At 53.0% G+C, this 16926-nt stretch overlaps 1 pseudogene; it reads right to left on the reverse strand.

The window, feature by feature from the left end:
• Positions 1 to 4800: 4800 nt before the first annotated feature.
• On the reverse strand, positions 4801 to 16559 carry LOC738487 (TBC1 domain family member 3F-like; annotated as a pseudogene).
• Positions 16560 to 16926: the final 367 nt, after the last annotated feature.

Here is a 16926-nt window from a genome sequence, read left to right on the forward strand (position 1 = left end):
GCCTCCCTGATTCAAGCGATTCTCCTGCCTCAGCCTCCCGAGTAGCTGGAATTACAGGCATGTGCCATCACGCCCGGCTAATTTTGTGTTTTTAGTAGAGACAAGGTTTTTCCATGTTGGTCAGGGTGGTCTTGAACTCCCGACCTCCAGTGATCCACCCGCCTCAGCCTCCCAAACTGCTGGGATTATAAGCATGAGCCACTGGGCCTGGCCCAGCTTATTAATCTTTATTTTCGCTTTATAAAGGTTTAGAATTTTACGTGGTCATGCTTATGAAGGCCCTTAATATTCCAAATTTTTTCTTTTTTTTTTTTTCTTTTTCAAGATTAAGTCTTGCTCTGTTGCCCAGGCTGGAGTGCAGTGGCAGAATCTCAGCTCACTGCAACCTCCGCCTCCCAGGTTCAAGAGATTCTCCTGCCTCAGCCTCCTGAGTAGCTGGGATTATAGGCACACACCACCATACTTGGCTAATTTTTGTATTCTTAGTAGAGACTGGGTTTCACCATGTTGGCCAGGCTGGTCTTGGACTCTTGACCTCATGAGCTGTCCGTCTCGGCCTCCCAAAGTGCTGGGACTACAGGCGTGAGCCACCACACCCGGCCCACCAATTTTTTTTCTAAAACTTACTCATCTTTATTCTAGAAAGTTATTGGTTTCATTTTCTTACATATAACCATCTTTGAACCATCTGGAATTGTTTTGGTGTTGAGAGGTAGGAATCCAGCTTCTCCTTGTAAATATTTATTGAATGAATGAATGAGACATTCTGCAGCCCTAAGTAAAGCTGATGGCCTCCTAAGGGATTAGATTAGATGGTTAATAAAATTGTTTGTTCACTCTACAAATATTTTTAAACTGCATGCCAGCATGGCAGAATGCAATGGTGAATAAAATCAGATAGAGCTCCCGCTCTGTGGCTATTACAGTTGATGGGACAGGCAGACATTAGCCAGACACCACAAATGGATGTAAAACTTACAAAGGCGATATGTGCCCTGAAAAAGCATATAGTTAAGGAATCTACCCTAGTTGTCACTGGTTAAGGAAGTTCCTTGGGAAGTGCCCTCAGGACCAGCACCTGTGAGAGGGTGAAGCTGGCAGGCCTGGCCAGACAGAGTGACTGCACTCCAGTTGCAACAGAGGTCTCAGCCACTCCCACAGGGAGCTCTAGAGGGCAGATGACCCTTCAAAGTTGCAGTGAATGGAGGCGAGGGGTCTGGGCTTTTATTGCCCACCCCATCTCCCTGCTCCAATGAACTAGGCAATGGATGTAGACTGTCCCCAGGCAGCTCCGTTCAGCCAGGGCATTTCCCAGAGTAAGACTCATCTGCCAGCATCCACTTCCAAGTCTCCTAGCAGCCAGGGAATGAGGGCCCTGATCCTGAAGTGGATGTCTGGGTGGCAGGTCACAGTATCCACTACAGAAGTCTTCCATAAAGTAGTTGGGGAGACCTTGAGTACAGTACTGATGGGTAAGCGGAAGTTAACTAGGCATAGAGAACGGAGACTTTTTCTAGGAGCAACCTGCTTTCTCTAGCACAATGCCAGGGGAGCCTTTGCATGGCAGGCACGGGCAGAGAGACTAATGAGGAGGCTGCTAAGGGAATTTAATAGAATACATTCAAATCTGGAGATGAGCATATACAAAATTAGACAGAAAAGCAAAGTTTCCTGATATCCACAGCCCTCAGAGATGACAATTATTAAGGTTTTTTTGTTTTTGTCTTTTGAGATGGAGTCTCGCTCTGTTGCCTAGGCTAGAGTGCAGTGGTGCAATCTTGGGTCACTGCAACCTCCACCTCCCAGGTTCAAGCAATTCTCCTGCCTCAGCCTCCCGAGTAGCTGGGATTACAGGTGCCCACCAACATGCCCTGCTAATTTTTTTTTTTCATTAGAGATGGGGTTTCACCATGTTGACCATGTTGGTCTCAAACTCCTGACCCCAAGCGATCCTCCCGCCGTGGCCTCCCAAAGTGCTGGGATCACAGGCGTGAGCCACCATGCCCGGCTCGCTGCATTTCTTTTCCATCTTTCTTCTCTGCACATTTTATTTAAAAGCAAGGATTTTATTATAGATGTGATTTGTTTTTCTGCTTTTTTCTACACATTTTTTTCTATACCTTTACTGTTTCTGATCACAAAGGCAACACCTGCTAATTACATAAACTCAGAAAATACAAATTTTAATAAAGAAATAAACAATACTTCCGTCCAGGCGCGGCCTTTAACCTGGCACCCCACGGGCTCCAGAGCTCCCGTTTCCATGATCCAGCCCAGCGCCTGGCATGCTGAGAATACCTGGAAAATGCCAGCTATGCACTGTCACCTCGGGAGGGTCTCTTCTTATTTCCAAAGCTGTCTTCTGCTTAATGAAATGCATGCAGACACTGAGCAAGTATGTATTGAGCTTCTCATCTCCCGGACACCAGAGACACATCCATAGACTGACTGAGTTCACTGCCCCTTGTGCTGCACTCTGCTTGAGGAGACAGATGATGGTGTCATGTAAGGAGCTAAAATGTAAGGAGCTAAAATGTCCTGAGCTGTGAAAGTGGCAAGCGGGGGCTGAGGGATGGAGGGGGCAGGGTTGGGGCAGGTGGGGGTGACTGGGATGTCTAGAGCCCAGGGCTGGGGCCGGACCCTGCACTGCTCTGCTTGGTGACCTCACTGTGCTCTGAGTCATGAGGGCAGACAGTGGCCAGGGTGAGGATGGCACAGTGCAGCCCTTTCCCCACTGCTGAAGATGCGCCTTCGTGGGGTGGGAGAACAGGCTGTGGGGACTTGAGAGTCATCCTGCCCCCAGGGGTGGTTGTTTCTGGAAACAAAAATCCAGGGCTTATGCTCCTGGGACAGAGGAGCCCTGGGGCCTCGCGTCCTCCCCATGGCCTTCGCATTGGGCTGTGAAGGCGTCTTCCTGTTGAGTCTGAGGGAGAGAGAAGTGGTGCCACTCAAGGAGTCAGCTTTCATCTCACTTAGTCCTCACAGTGGCCCTGTGAGGTAAGGACCACCAGCAGCCCAATTTACGGATGAGGACCCTGAGGCTCAGAGAAGTTACATGGTTTGCCCAAAGGGACACAGCTACTAAGTGGCTGAATGGGATTGAACCCGGGTCTTTCTGAGACAGCCCAAGCTGTGGATGGAACGCTCCAGCTCACAGATGAACAGGTGAAGTGGAACAGACACTTTAGAATGATTTGGCAATATTCACCAAAGCTAAACATTTGCCTCCCATGAGCTAGCAATTTCCTCCCTTCGTGTGTACCTTACACAGATGTGTCTATATCTTCACTAAAATATAAGTAAAACAACCCACATAGGAGCACAATTTGTAATAGCCTCATACTAGAAACTTCCAAAATACCCATCACAGAAGAATGAATAAAAAACCATGGGACATTCAAGACTAGAATACTATACAGCAAAGAAAATGAATAAATTGTGGCTACAACATGAATGAATCTCACACAGCTCATGTGTGAGCGACAGAAGTTAGACCTATAAGAATAGGTCTATAAGAATAATATCTATAAGAATAGATAATGTGTGATTCCATTTATATGAAGTTATCATCAGGCAAACTAATCTCCAGTAAAAGAATTTACCTCGGGGTGGGGGTGCAGGGAATTGAGCCTTCTGTGGGGCCTGAAATGTTTACAGTTGCCCCTCAATGTATGTGGGGAATCAGTTTCCCCATCTCCCACAGATACCAAAGTCCTGATATAAAATGGTGCAGTATTTGTATATAACCTAAGTACATCTTCTTGTATGCTTAAAATTATCTCTAGATTACTTATGTGATCATGTGTCAGATAACGACATTTCAGTCCATGCCAGAATGCATATAGGACGGTGGTTCCCATAAGGCTATAATGGATCCATCCTATACAGGTGTACCATCTCTAAAAATTGATATTTAAGAAGAGATGGGGCCCTGTTATGTTGCCCAGATAGTCTTGAACTCCTGGGCCCAAGTGATCCTCCCATTATGGCTTCCCAGAGTGCTGGAATTATAGGCATGAACCACCACACCTGGCCAGGTGTACCATTTTGTATTGTTTATACTGTATTTTTATGATCCTTTTCTGTGTTTAGATACACAAGATAGCCACCATTATGTTACCATTGCCTACAGTACTCAATATAGTAACATGCTGTAGAGGTTTGGAGCCCAGGAGCAATCAGCTCTACCACTCAGCCCAGGTGTGTGTTTGGCTGGACCACCTGGAGGAAGCTAAGGAGACATGACCTAAAGGCAGAGGGTGAGTCAGAGGTGGGATCCCTGGACAGGTATGAGAAGCTAGGCGAAAATGGGTGAAGTCTGAATAAATTTCACCCTATTCATATAATTACTGCATTAATAACCTTAGATAATAGTTCACATTATCATTTAGTTAATAGGATTGCACCCATGTTAAATTTCTTATTTTGTTTTTTTAAGAGACAAAGTCTCACTCTGTCACTTAGGCTGGAGTGCAGTGCTGTGATCATAGCTCACTGCTTCCTGGAACTCAATTGCTCAAGCAGTCTTCCCACCTCAGCCTCCTGACTAGGTGGGACTACACACACACGCCACCACGCCTGGCAATTTCTTTTACTTTTCTCTAGAGAAAGAGTCTACCTATGTTTCCCAGGCTGATCTCAAACTCCTGGGCTCAAGTGAACCTGAACCTCCTGCCTCTACCTCTCAAATTGCTGGGATTACAGGCATGAGCCACCACACCTGGCCTAAATTTCTTATGTGCCATGGTACTGCAAAACGTCCTTATTAAGGGCAGCTGGATGGAAGGTGTACGTGTAAAATCATTTCAACAGTAAACATTTATTTTACAACATGAAGATGGTTATCCTTCCATGAGTGTAAAGTATAAAGGCAGGCTCATGGTGTCGTCAGAAGTCAGGTTTCAGGGCTGGGGGTGCTGGGAGGGGCTGGGCATGGTTGGCTTTGTGATCTGGGGGCTGGTGTGTTCCATCTCTGAATGTCTTTTGAGCTGTGCACTTACCAGGGATGTAAGTCATATCTTAATAAATTTTCATAAGTTTAACAAAAAATAAAACGAGGATGGGAAGCTTGTTTGGGATCTCGGGTGCTTATCTAGCCATGAGCCCTGGCCCAGATGCTTCTAGAAGCCTGGAGGGAACTGAGAACATTCAAAATAGAGGTGGCAGAGCCAAGGCCCCGAGGTGGAAGCGCACTGCTGCTTGTCCCTAGCTGTGAATGGGGTGTCCTGCTCAGAGGCAATGCTGTGTGCACTGCAGGGCCCACAAGTCCATGTCCATATTGTGGCTCAGTGCAGTGAAAGCCGATCTCAGCCCCTTCGCAGTGTGGTCAGCCTGCCAGCAGGTGGCCAGCTGATCCTCCTGGGAAATTGTGCCATCCCAGGGACTGGGTGTGAGTCTCTCATCCACAAATGTGGTGTCAGCCTGGTGAGCCTTGGAAAGGGCATGTGCAGGATGCTGAGCCTCTTCCATCCTCATGCCGGTCTCAAGGCCACTTGCTCCGTGGGCCCATCCAGCAAGTGTGGTGGCTTGGAAAGAAGCCGGCTCCATCCACAGGGCATGCTGTTTTGCTCAACTCAGGACCAACATCATCCTCCATAGTAATTCTCTTTGGTGGGAGTACTGGAAACATGAATAACAGATACCTTCAGAGTCTGAGCTGCTGAGGCCAGGGCTGCAGGGTGCCCTCCTGTCAGGAAAGCCTGCACTGGCAGCTGGAAGGCACCTGGTCGTGGTGCCTGCAAGGGCTGCAGCAGTGGCTGCAAGGCTTCGGGACTCACCCGGCTTCTGTGAGGTGAATTGTGACAGTGGCAGAGCTCTGCAGCGCCAGGGTCCCCTGCATGGTCATACTGACTGCAACTGGGAGCCCACCACACCCCTGGTGCCCCTCTCTTCCCAGGGCTGGGGTCTAGACCAGGCCCCTCTTGCCTGGGAATTATACGCTGGGAGGGGGACACAGGCCCACAGATTGGGACAGAGGCCCCAGGGCATGCTGCTGGCTGGCCGGGGCTGCCATGCTCACCTCTCTGTCTCTCGTGGCCTTGGTGGGACCGGCCTCCCCATTGAATGGGATTTTCCAGGTGTCTGGGGCTGCAGGGCAGCTGGCGGGGTGCCACCCTGGCTTCTTCCAGACATGCCAGTCACTGGTCACCGAGGGGGCCAGATGCAGGTGCCCATGTTGCAGCGGGGTTATCTCCCGACCTCCCTCTTAGTCCTGATGGGACTGGGCTGGGCCCCGTGTCAGGGTCCCCTTGGGCTTCCTGGGCTAGGCCTGTCCCATGGTCCCGGGGCTGTCCAGGACACATTTAGAAGGGACATGGACCCAGCAGCTCTGTTTGAAATCATCATGGGGGAACCAAGGGCCCCCCACATCCAGGTCCGTTGGGAGCTGGGGCATAGAGTTCCACTGCAGGAATCTCCAGGAACGCCGAGGTCCTCCCTGAGCCGGGGCCAGGCTGGGCATGCCCTGAGTCCCAGGTGCCCCCAGAGAGTGGTCTGCTGCCCTGGGCTCCCCAGAAGCCCCCACATGTTCCTGGGCCTTGGCCTCATGGACAGCCCCACCAGGACAGGGTGTGGGACGAGGTGGAGAAGCGGACCAAATGGGCCGCTGGAACTGGGCTGGTGGGCCGGGAAGGGCCTTCCTGTCCCCCTTGCAGAGGGTCTTCCCGCCATGTGATGCCAGCACAGACCTGGGTCCTGAGGACCCTTTCTCGGGTTTTGCTGAAAGGAAAACAGACGTGGTCAGTGTCTCCAGTGAGCCCATGCAGGCCTTTCCGGGCTGGGCCCCACCTGCCTGGGTCTCTGGAGTCCTCAGGGTCTCTGTGTGGCCCCCGTGGTCTGACACTGATGACATGCCTATAGTCTGCTGATCCCAGAGGAAGGGGTGTGTGCCGCCTGGTGTGGGGAAGCTGCCTGGGCATGGCAGGTGGCTTCTGGAACTGCCCCCAGGATTCAGCCTCACTGGGGGCTTCCTGCCACATACCCTCGTCCCAGGGCTATTGGGCCTGGGATATGGCCCCCAGTCAGAACTCAGGTGGGAGGGGCCTTGGATGTCACCAGCCCCTTGCCACTTCACATGGGGACCCGTCTCCACAGTGGGTGACTGGGCCTGGACGTGGGTCACCCTCTGCCCTCCTGGGCTGCCCCGTCCATACCAGGACTGACCGTTCCCACACCTGGCTAAACACTTGGCTCTGGCTCTGGGCCAGGGGTCCCACCTGTGCCCTCTCTCTGAATGCTCTAGGGGTCAGAGACACTGATTCCCTTGTCTCCCTGGCTCAAGGCTTGTTGTCCTGGCACCCTTGGAGGAGTCTGCAGGAGTGAGGGGCCTCTGCTGCTCTCTGAGGCTGTCAGCACTTGCAGGGAGGGGCAGAGGCTCTCACAAATGGGTCTGGCTCCTCCAGTGCCCTTGAGGGCCCTGTGAGGGAGAGAGCAGGCCACCGTGGGAAGTGGGAGGTGGCTTGTTGGAGGGTCTTGCCCACATCCCCCTCCTGCGTGCACAGCACATCCAGTACATATGCACTGAGCGCCTGCCCTGAGGAATGGTGGGCCTCCTGTACTTTCTTAGAGTCCAGGAGGAAGAGGAGGAAGAAAAGGTGAAGAGGAAGACCCAAGTAGTAGAGTTAGGGGTCCTGGGTACTCCCCCAGTATTGACTGCCCCAGAGGGTGACTCAGGAGGGGACCTGGTACTGGAGCCCACCTGGGGGTGGCAGGTCCCCATGCTTCCTTGTTAGTTTCTTCATAGAGGCCCAAAGATGATTAAGAACAGCGTCATCCACAAACAAATGGGAGAACATTCCATGCTCATGGATAGGAAGAATCAATATCGTGAAAATGGCCATACTGCCCAAGGTAATTTATAGATTCAATGCCATCCCCATCAAGCTACCAGTAACTTTCTTCACAGAATTGGAAAAAACTACTTTAAAGTTCATATGGAACCAAAAAAGGGCCCGCATTGCCAAGACAATCCTGAGCCAAAAGAACAAAGCTGGAGGCATCAAGCTACCTGACTTCAAACTATACTACAAGGCTATAGTAACCAAAACAGCATGGTACTGGTACCAAAACAGAGATATAGACCAATGGAACAGAACAGAGCCCTCAGAAATAATACCACACATCTACAACCATCTGATCTTTGACAAACCTGACAAAAACAAGAAATGGGGAAAGGATTCCCTATTTAATAAATGGTGCTGGGAAAACTGGCTAGCCACATGCAGAAAGCTGAAACTGGATCCCTTCCTTACACCTTATACAAAAATTAATTCAAGATGGATTGCAGACTTAAATGTTAGACCTAAAACCATAAAAACCCTAGAAGAAAACCTAGGCAATAGCATTCAGGACATAGGCATGGGCAAGGACTTCATGTCTAAACACCAAAAGCAATGGCAACAAAAGCCAAAATTGACAAATGGGATCTAATTAAACTAAAGAGCTTCTGCACAGCAAAAGAAACTACCATCAGAGTGAACAGGCAACCTACAGAATGGGAGAAAAATTTTGCAATCTACTCATCTGACAAAGGGCTAATATCCAGAATCTACAAAGAACTCAAACAAATTTACGAGAAACAAACAAACAACCCCATCAAAAAGTGGGCAAAGGATATGAACAGACACTTCTCAAAAGAAGACATTTATGCAGCCAAAAGACACATGAAAAAATGCTCATCATCACTGGCCATCAGAGAAATGCAAATCAAAACCATAATGAGATACCATCTCACACCAGTTAGAAAGGTGATCATTAAAAAGTCAGGAAACAACAGGTGCTGGAGAGGAGGTGGAGAAATAGGAACACTTTCACACTGTTGGTGGGAGTGTAAACTAGTTCAACCATTGTGGAAGACAGTGTGGTGATTCTTCAAGGATCTAGAACTAGAAATATCATTTGACCCAGCCATCCCATTACTGGGTGTATACCCAAAGGATTATAAATCATGCTGCTATCAAGACACATGCACACGTATGTTAGTTGCAGCACTATTCACAATAGCAAAGACTTGGAACCAACCCAAATGTCCATCAATGATAGACTGGATTAAGAAAATGTGGCACATATACACCATGGAATACTATGCAGCCATAAAAAGGATGAGTTCATGTCCTTTGTAGGGACATGGATGAAGCTGGAAACCATCATTCTCATCAAACTATCACGAGGACAAAAAACCAAACACCGCATGTTTTCACTCATAGGTTGGGATTGAACAATGAGAACACTTGGACACAGGAAGGGGAACATCACACAGCAGGGCCTGTCATGGGGTTGGGGGAAGGGGGAGGGATAGCATTAGGAGATATACCTAATGTAAATGACGAGTTAATGTGTGCAGCACACCAACATGGCACACGTATACATATGTAAAAAACCTGCACGTTGTGCACATGTACCCTAGAACTTAAAGTATAAAAAAAAAAAAACAAAAAAAAAAAACAGCGTCATCATCCAGGGCCCAGATATGGAAGAACTGTTCTCGAAAACGTGCCCACAGGCCAGACCTGGACATCTTCATGTGGCACTCTAGGGACAAGGTGGGTATCAGGCCAGGAGAGTTCCCTGGGAAGGGTCAGAGCCCACACCCCGTGACCACTTCAGTCTCCCACTGGGCAGTGCCAGATCCTTTTGTGGCCACCCCAGGGGTCCAGATGTGCACAGAAGGCTGTGGCTGGGGAGGCGGCCTGGGCAGGGAAGTGCTCATCACACTCCTGACTTTCATCTGGGTCATGTGAGGGATGGACTCGGTGTCACTGTGCCCTGCCCAGCCCACCTGGCCAGACCTCCCTCTGGGCCAGAACAGAGAATCATGAGAACAGTGTGAGGAAGCTGCCCTTGGGCTAGTTGGGGTCTGACCCCAGTGCTCCCCAGGCCCCACTGGGCACATGTGGACTTACTCCTCTGAACCTTAAAGGCAGTGCTTGTTATCAGCATCAACATCTGTTCCCCTTCCAGCAAATACATGTCCCACAGGCACGGGGTGAGCCCGAGAGAGATCTGTGGGGAAAGTAGGCATGGGAGGACCTGGCCCTTCCAGGCTGGGGCTGGTGGCTCGAGCTAGCCCATTGGGGCTTCAGTGACCTTCCCCGTGAGAGTCACTGGACCCCTCCAGGAGGCTGGGTCAGACAAGGTCTTGCAGCTCCTTATGGGGGGCACTCATTTCAGTGGAGAGAGGGGCTTCCCCAGGGCTTGAGCCTCCCCTCAGCCCTCCCAAGTCAGGCCCTGGCCCAGTCTGCCCTTAAGGCTGGGCCTGAGCCCCACCCTCTGCCCTGGGATGACACCTCTTCGGCAGAGGGTCTTGCTTGTGTGTCGTGTAGGGATCTGCCTGAGCCTCCTGTGGGCTGGGGGTGAGCCGGACCCCTGGGCTGGGGAAGCAGGGCACTGCAGGGCAAGGAGGGTCCCTGAGCCAGGGTCTCCCTGTGCCTCCTTACCCCATCATTCAGCACCCAGAGAAGCCAGCTGAATGAGGAATCCTCTGCGCATAGACCTTCCTTGTCCTGATGGGAGGAACAGAGGTACTCAGGGCCCCATGGGCTGCCCTAAAAACCTCCCTCTTCCAGGGCCCTCTGAAGACCCTTCCCCAAGTGCAGAACACTGGGCAGTGTCCCGGGCTCCCCCCAACATCTTCCCCTTCTGGCACTCCCGGTAGACACACTACCCTTAGCCCTGCTCTGTGGGAGCTGGGCCCCCATCCCTGTGCCTCTGTCGACTCCAGGGCTGGAAAGGAAACCCAACTCCCAGCCCATGGGGAACCCGACATCCCAGGTCATGCCCTGGCTGGGACTCAGCCTGTCCCCAGCCCCATGAAGGGCTCCAGCCCCCGCTGATCCTCCAGCCCCCCAGGATGCAGGGCCTCTGGGGAAGAGCCGAAGGAACCATAAACTCACCAGATGACACATGGTCTTGGGTTGTTACATGGGTACCACATGCTCCTGATGGTCTTGGAGCCCCTGAACTGTCCCGCCATTTGGGCTGTGGAATCCTGAGAAGCCCCCAGCCCATCATGAAATCAGAGCCCTCTCCCAAGATGTGGAGCCATCAGCTGGCAGAGCTGGGCAGCTGCAGAGCCCCCCAGACCCTGAGCCTCCCACCCTCCCATCTGGTGACCCCACCATGTGGCCTTGGCCCTGGGGAGGGGGGTGGGAGCATCCCCTGGAGCCTGGCTGGAGGTGCCCCTGGAGGCCTCCTGGGCCAGGGTGCCGGGAGGGCAAGACTGACTTTGAGGCCACGACAGGGGGTGGCCAGAACAGGGTGGGTGCTGGGCTTCGTGGTCGTCTCCTGGAAGTGGGGCCGGGCCAGGGGACACGGGATGGGGAGATGCTGCCATCTGGGCTTGGTTGGCCCATTTGTGGGTACCAAGGGAAGCTGGAGCCTGGGCAGCTGAAGGGCAAGAGGACTCTCAGGGAGGGGAGAGTCAGCTGCACAGAATCAGAGCCGGAGGGCGTGGCTCCGTGATACACAGGGCGGCCTTGGGGAGGATGAGATGCCTTCTGCTGATGAGGATGAAAGGTGTCTGACTTGGGCTCTGGGGGTCAGCCCCGGGCTCCTGTGGGACCCTGTGGGCTCCTGTGGGACATCCTAAAGGCTCCCAACAAGCTGGCAACACAAGGAAGGTGTCTTCAATAAAAGCCGAGATCACTTGGTCAGGGTGGCTCTCTCTGGGTCTGACTGCGTGAGGCAGACATCCTAAAGGCTCCCAACAGTTAGCTGGTGACACAAGGAAGGTGTCTTCACTGAAAGCTGAGATCACCTGGCCAGGGTGGCTCTCCTCGGGTCTGATTGCATGAGGCCCCGGGAGCAGCTGTCCACCTACCCTGCAGGGAGAGCCTCTCACTGGCCAGCAGCTGCGCCAGTGCCTAGAAGGCATCCTCCTCAGGCAGATAAAGGAAGAACAAGGCAGTGACATGGCCCAGGTCCCTGCAGTAGCCCACCTCCTGCAAGAGCCAGAGTCACCGTGGAAGGACATCACCTGGGAGGGCTGAGGTCACCCGGGAGGACTCATGTCATCAGAGAGGGCAGAGGTGACTGGGGAGGCTTCCTCTGAAGAAGAGGCTTCCTCAAGATGCAAATTCATTTTATGACGACAGCTATGTCCATTGGGCCTTTTAGCACCTTGTCCAAAATGTCTCCTGATAGCACCGTCCTGCTTGTGACACCGCCAAGCTCCTGAGCTTTGGGGCAGCCCCAGGAGGAGGGCATCATTTCTTGTTCCAAGAAGGGGTGGTCAGGCCCAGGTGACACCAGGAGTCCAGGCCCGACTCCTTTGTGTCTCAGTGAGACCCCTTGAGACCACCCCCCTTGCTTGGAGGTTTATGCCAGCAGTGGGCTGGAGTCCTACCTCCTATATCCTGGTGGGTCACAAATACTAACTTTAAAAGAAGCAATGACACCCACACCAGACACCCATGCCCGGGAATATGGAAATATGGACCGGGAATATAGCCGTGAACATGGGAATATGGTCACTGCCTGGAAATACTCACCATGTTATACTCTGAATATGCCAGGAGGATGTAGAATAGTTCCCGCTGCCTAAAAAACAGATAAAGGGGGCTTTTGTTTCTTTTGTGCAGATGTTAGTTTCACTTTGTCTACAAACCCTAATAACAAATCCAATTTCAGGTTCAGATGATTCACCAGATAAGCAGTGAGCTCTTCAGGGCCTTTGACTATTTAAGAAATGTTTCAGTAAAATCCACATCCGTGAAATGCTAATAGCCCAGTTGTACAGTGAGTTGACTGATCATTTTTGCTCTGATTTTTGTTTTTTGTTTTTTTTGTTGTTGTTGTTGTTGTTGTTGTTGTTTGGTTTTTTTTTTTTTTTCGGTTTGCATGCACGCCAGTTCAGTCTTTGGGTATACAGTTCTTCCATGGTTCTAAACCAATGTGCAGAGCCTTCTGGCCACTGCTCCAGCCCCTCCTGGAGCGACTCCTTCATCCTCCAAGTCTCCAGGGTGGTCTCTATGCAGCCAGCCTCTCCCCGATCCGTCAGTCCCTGGCCACTCAGAATGGTTCTCAGTCCCTATGGTTTGGCCTTGTCCAGAATGGCCTATGATTGGAATCCTACAGCGGTATCTTGTTGACTCTGGCTTCTTTCCCTTAGCAAAATGCATCTAGGATCCACCCACATTTGTGCGGACATCACTGGCTCGTTCCCTTTTCTCACTGAGTCTTCTACCGTTTTAGGGAGGACCAGCCTTCCTCTCCGCATTCCCGTGTTGAAGGTCGTTCCCGAAGGCTCCATGTATGCGTGATGAGGAATCAAGCAGTGAACGTGGCATGCAGGTTTCATGTGACGTCAGTTTTCAAATCAGTGGGTTCAATATCTGTGACACTTTGGGGACATGGAGTTCAAGTCCATTGAGCTTTGTGAGCCACTGCCCAACCAGCTGCCAAAGTGGCTGTGCCATGTCACGTTCCCAGCAGACCTGGATGATAATTTCCAGGAAACTGAATCCCCCCAGCATTTGGTGCTGTCAGTATTGCCTGGGGAGGCTCATGGGCCCTCCATCCTGCTGCCCTCCTGTGGGTCCTACCATGGGTCTCTGTGGGTCAGGGAGAGCAACTTTCACCATTGTGCATGATTTTCTTTGCCGCCTTCTGTCTCTGCAGGATCCTCCTGGGTTCTGGCCCCACATGTTCCAGCCTGGCACAGGGCTTGGATCCTGGGAGGTGCTCCGTCCATGGTGCCGGCTGCTCCCTGGGCCAGGAGAGCCCTTGGCAGCTCTGTCGTCCCTCCTGGGTGACCCTGGATTCTGCTCCGGGGAAGTCCCCATCCCTCTGGTTCACCCCATCTCTGCTGGCACCCTGTGGCTCCCATAGGCTTACTTGACTCCATATCGATCCCTGAAGAAGATGTGGTTCCCTAGTGTCCAGCTCATGTCCAGGTAGACCTGGTGGATGTGTTCAGAGGATCTCTTGCCCTTCTCCTTCATGACCTATAGGACAGGGCCAAGAGGAGGAAACAGCCTCAGAACAGATGGAAGACTCCCTGCCCTAAATGGTAGTCAGCCCACAGTCAGCACTTCTGGAAGGAAGGAAAGAAAGGCTTCCTTCTGCAGAAAGCTGCTTTTTGGCTTGTTTCTGAAGCTGGGGAGGGTCTGTGGTTCCTATGTCACCTTCTGTGCTTAGGATGTGCGTCTGACCACGGTACCCACTCCCCCAGGCTGGGCAAGACATTCCCTCTAGCTGGAGAACTGGGCCCTGACCCAGCCTGGCCTGTTTGTTGTGCTCTGGCTTAGCATACCTGGTATTTTCTGGGATTTTTCATCTTGATTTCCTGAATGTTCAGGAGGACTGACCACACCTGGCCCTGGACGTTCATGGGAATGCCCTTATACACTCAATCAATTAGCTGTGGGCAGAAAACGATCTGGTGTCACAGGCCACGAGATGACCCCAGCCAGGACCAGAGCCCGAGGATCCTGGAAATCTTTGGTTTTGGCCCCATGATTCCTCGGTAAAGGTGAGGTCAAGCTGGGACAGGGTCTCCCTTCGCAGGATTGAAAGAGTGTGTGGGCACTCAGAGTCCTGAACTCTGATCTGGACCTTTTCTTTCCTTCGGGTCAGCAGGAGGCATCCCCAGCCCTGAGCTAGGGGTGGCCCCAGCCCTAGATTCAGATTCCCTCTCAGCAAGGTGATGCTTGCATGAACGGGCAGTAAAGCTGGCAACCAGGCCTGCGGTCCTCTGGGTGAGCACTGTGTGCCACCTGCCCTCTGAGAGGCTGACGGTGCCAGGCCACAGCCATGGGTGCCTGTCCCCTGTCTCTGCAGAGAGTGGTTCCGGGGGCCTCTCCCTCCACACATTACTTTTTTGCTGTTCTGATATGTCTCCCATTCTCCCAGCATTTCCATCCACTTGCTCTTTCATCTCATCTCCTGCCGCATTTGCTGTCAAATGAGGAATGTTGGAGTTAGCGGAGGTGCCAGGCTTCGCAGATGCTGGGTCTTGGGCTCTGGAGCCCTGGTGGGACCCAGCTAGAAGGAGCCAGGGAAGGGCAGACCACAAAGGCTGAGGGCCTTTGAGCAAATGAGTGCCAGTGGGCTGGCCTTGGGACCCTGGGACGTGCCATCCTCAGGCCACAGACACACCAGTCTTAGGTCCGGTCCCAGTCTCTAGGTGGGGTCCTGACACAAGCGGGCAGCCAGCCCCAAGCCAGGACTGTGGTTCTCACTTTGGAATTTCATCAAACTGCCAGAGATACAGCAAGCTGGGGTCAGGTCCAGCAGGGACAGCTGCCCCTCCGAGTGACAGCGTGTTGCCCCCACCTCCTACCGCCCAGGCCCGCTGCTTTCTCTGCCTCACTGACCACTCGCCGAGTCCCCCCGTCCCTGGACCAGCCCCCCCATGGATCAGGCTCTTACCTTCACCTCCTGGGCTCTGACGGGGCAGTTCCGTCTCACTGTAATGCAGCCCAGGCAGAGCTGAGGACTTGCACAAGGTTTGGAGCCATCTCGGTCTGGGAGCCGACCCCCAGAAAGGACTGGCTCTGTCCCATCCAGCTCAGGGCTCAGCCTAGGAGAAGGCACAGGGAAGGGAAGACAAGGGCCTTCCTGTGGGGCTGACTCCCAGGAGGGTCCAGGACCTGGGAGAAGAGGGAGTGCAGGGCCAGCCTGGCCGAGGCTAATGGGGCCCCTTGGTGTGGGGGGTGGTCAGGGTATAAAATGGGGGCTGCCCCCCTGGACTGGAAGTAATGCTTTGTGCTTGAGCTGAGAAAGGTCAGCCCTGAGATGGGATGGGGTGACCGGGCCCTGACAGGAGTCCCTCTGGGAGTGACCACGTGATGTGGACCTGCCAGGGTCTAGGGTACACCGGGGGCCCATCCCACCCGACATTCCCAAAGCCCTTGCAGGGTCTGACCTCCCAGGGTCCACCTGCCTCTCCCTGCACCCAAGCCACACACACTGCATTTCAGAAGTGGCATGGCTCATAAGCTCCCTCCCACCTTACCTCTCTTGGCATCCTCCATCTCTCCATTCTATGATCCCTGAGGGATGGGCTCCAGCCTGGGCTCCTCTTACCTGGCCCCAGATCCCTTCCCAGCACCAGACCCAGGGTCATTAGCCGCAAGCTCTGCTGCCTCCTTGGCCTCACCGCGAGATGCCCAGAACCGGGCCCTGCCAGTCTTCTCCTCCATTCTCCTAGGGCCACAGCCCCTACTGTCCCCATGCCTTTCCCCCTTCCCCATGGGGACAGTGAGGGCTGTAGCTCTAGGGAAATGGGGGAGAACAGGGGCAGGTGGGCCCTCAGAGACCAGAGACCTGCTGGACAACAGCCCCAAGGCTGGACCAGGCGTCTCCTCACCCTGTGGCCACAACCCTTGGATCTCACTGGGGTTGTCTCCAAGTGAACAGGGCCAGACCCTCAGGCTGCCCCCCTCTTCTTGTGCTAACTTGGAGACAGAACTGCTGAGAGCCCAGGGGCCTGACCTAGCCCCCTCTCCATTCCCACCCACTCCCTAGATGGGCCCCGCACCACTGGCCTAACAACAACCTCAGGCTGGACCTGCAGGGGAGCCAGGGAGGAGTTCTGATCCTGGAAAGGAGATTGGCCCGACCTGGGGAGACATGTTCTGCCTCAGAAAGTCCTTTCTAAAAGCAAACCCATCCCTAAGCTGAAATAAGTGCTTTAGGGGCTGAGGGGAGCACAGAGGACTCACTGCAGAATCCCAAAGCGATCAGTGCTGCTGTAGATTCCAACAGGCTTTAGGCCCCGTGTCTGCTGGCAGCCCAGCTTGGTGTCCCTGTAATCCAGAGGGAGCCTTGATGAGGGGTCCAAGGTAACGGGTGCAAGGGTCTGGGGGTAGTGGCCACCCGTCCCTGCCCTGTGCTCCTAGGGAGCCCAGGATCCTTTGACCAGGGCACACTGGAAGAGGCCTCCCTCCAGGGAGCAGACGGACCTGTACATTCTCATATTTCATAATG

This window comes from Pan troglodytes, chromosome 19 (assembly GCF_028858775.2).
Source record: "Pan troglodytes isolate AG18354 chromosome 19, NHGRI_mPanTro3-v2.0_pri, whole genome shotgun sequence".
Taxonomy (NCBI): domain Eukaryota; kingdom Metazoa; phylum Chordata; class Mammalia; order Primates; family Hominidae; genus Pan; species Pan troglodytes.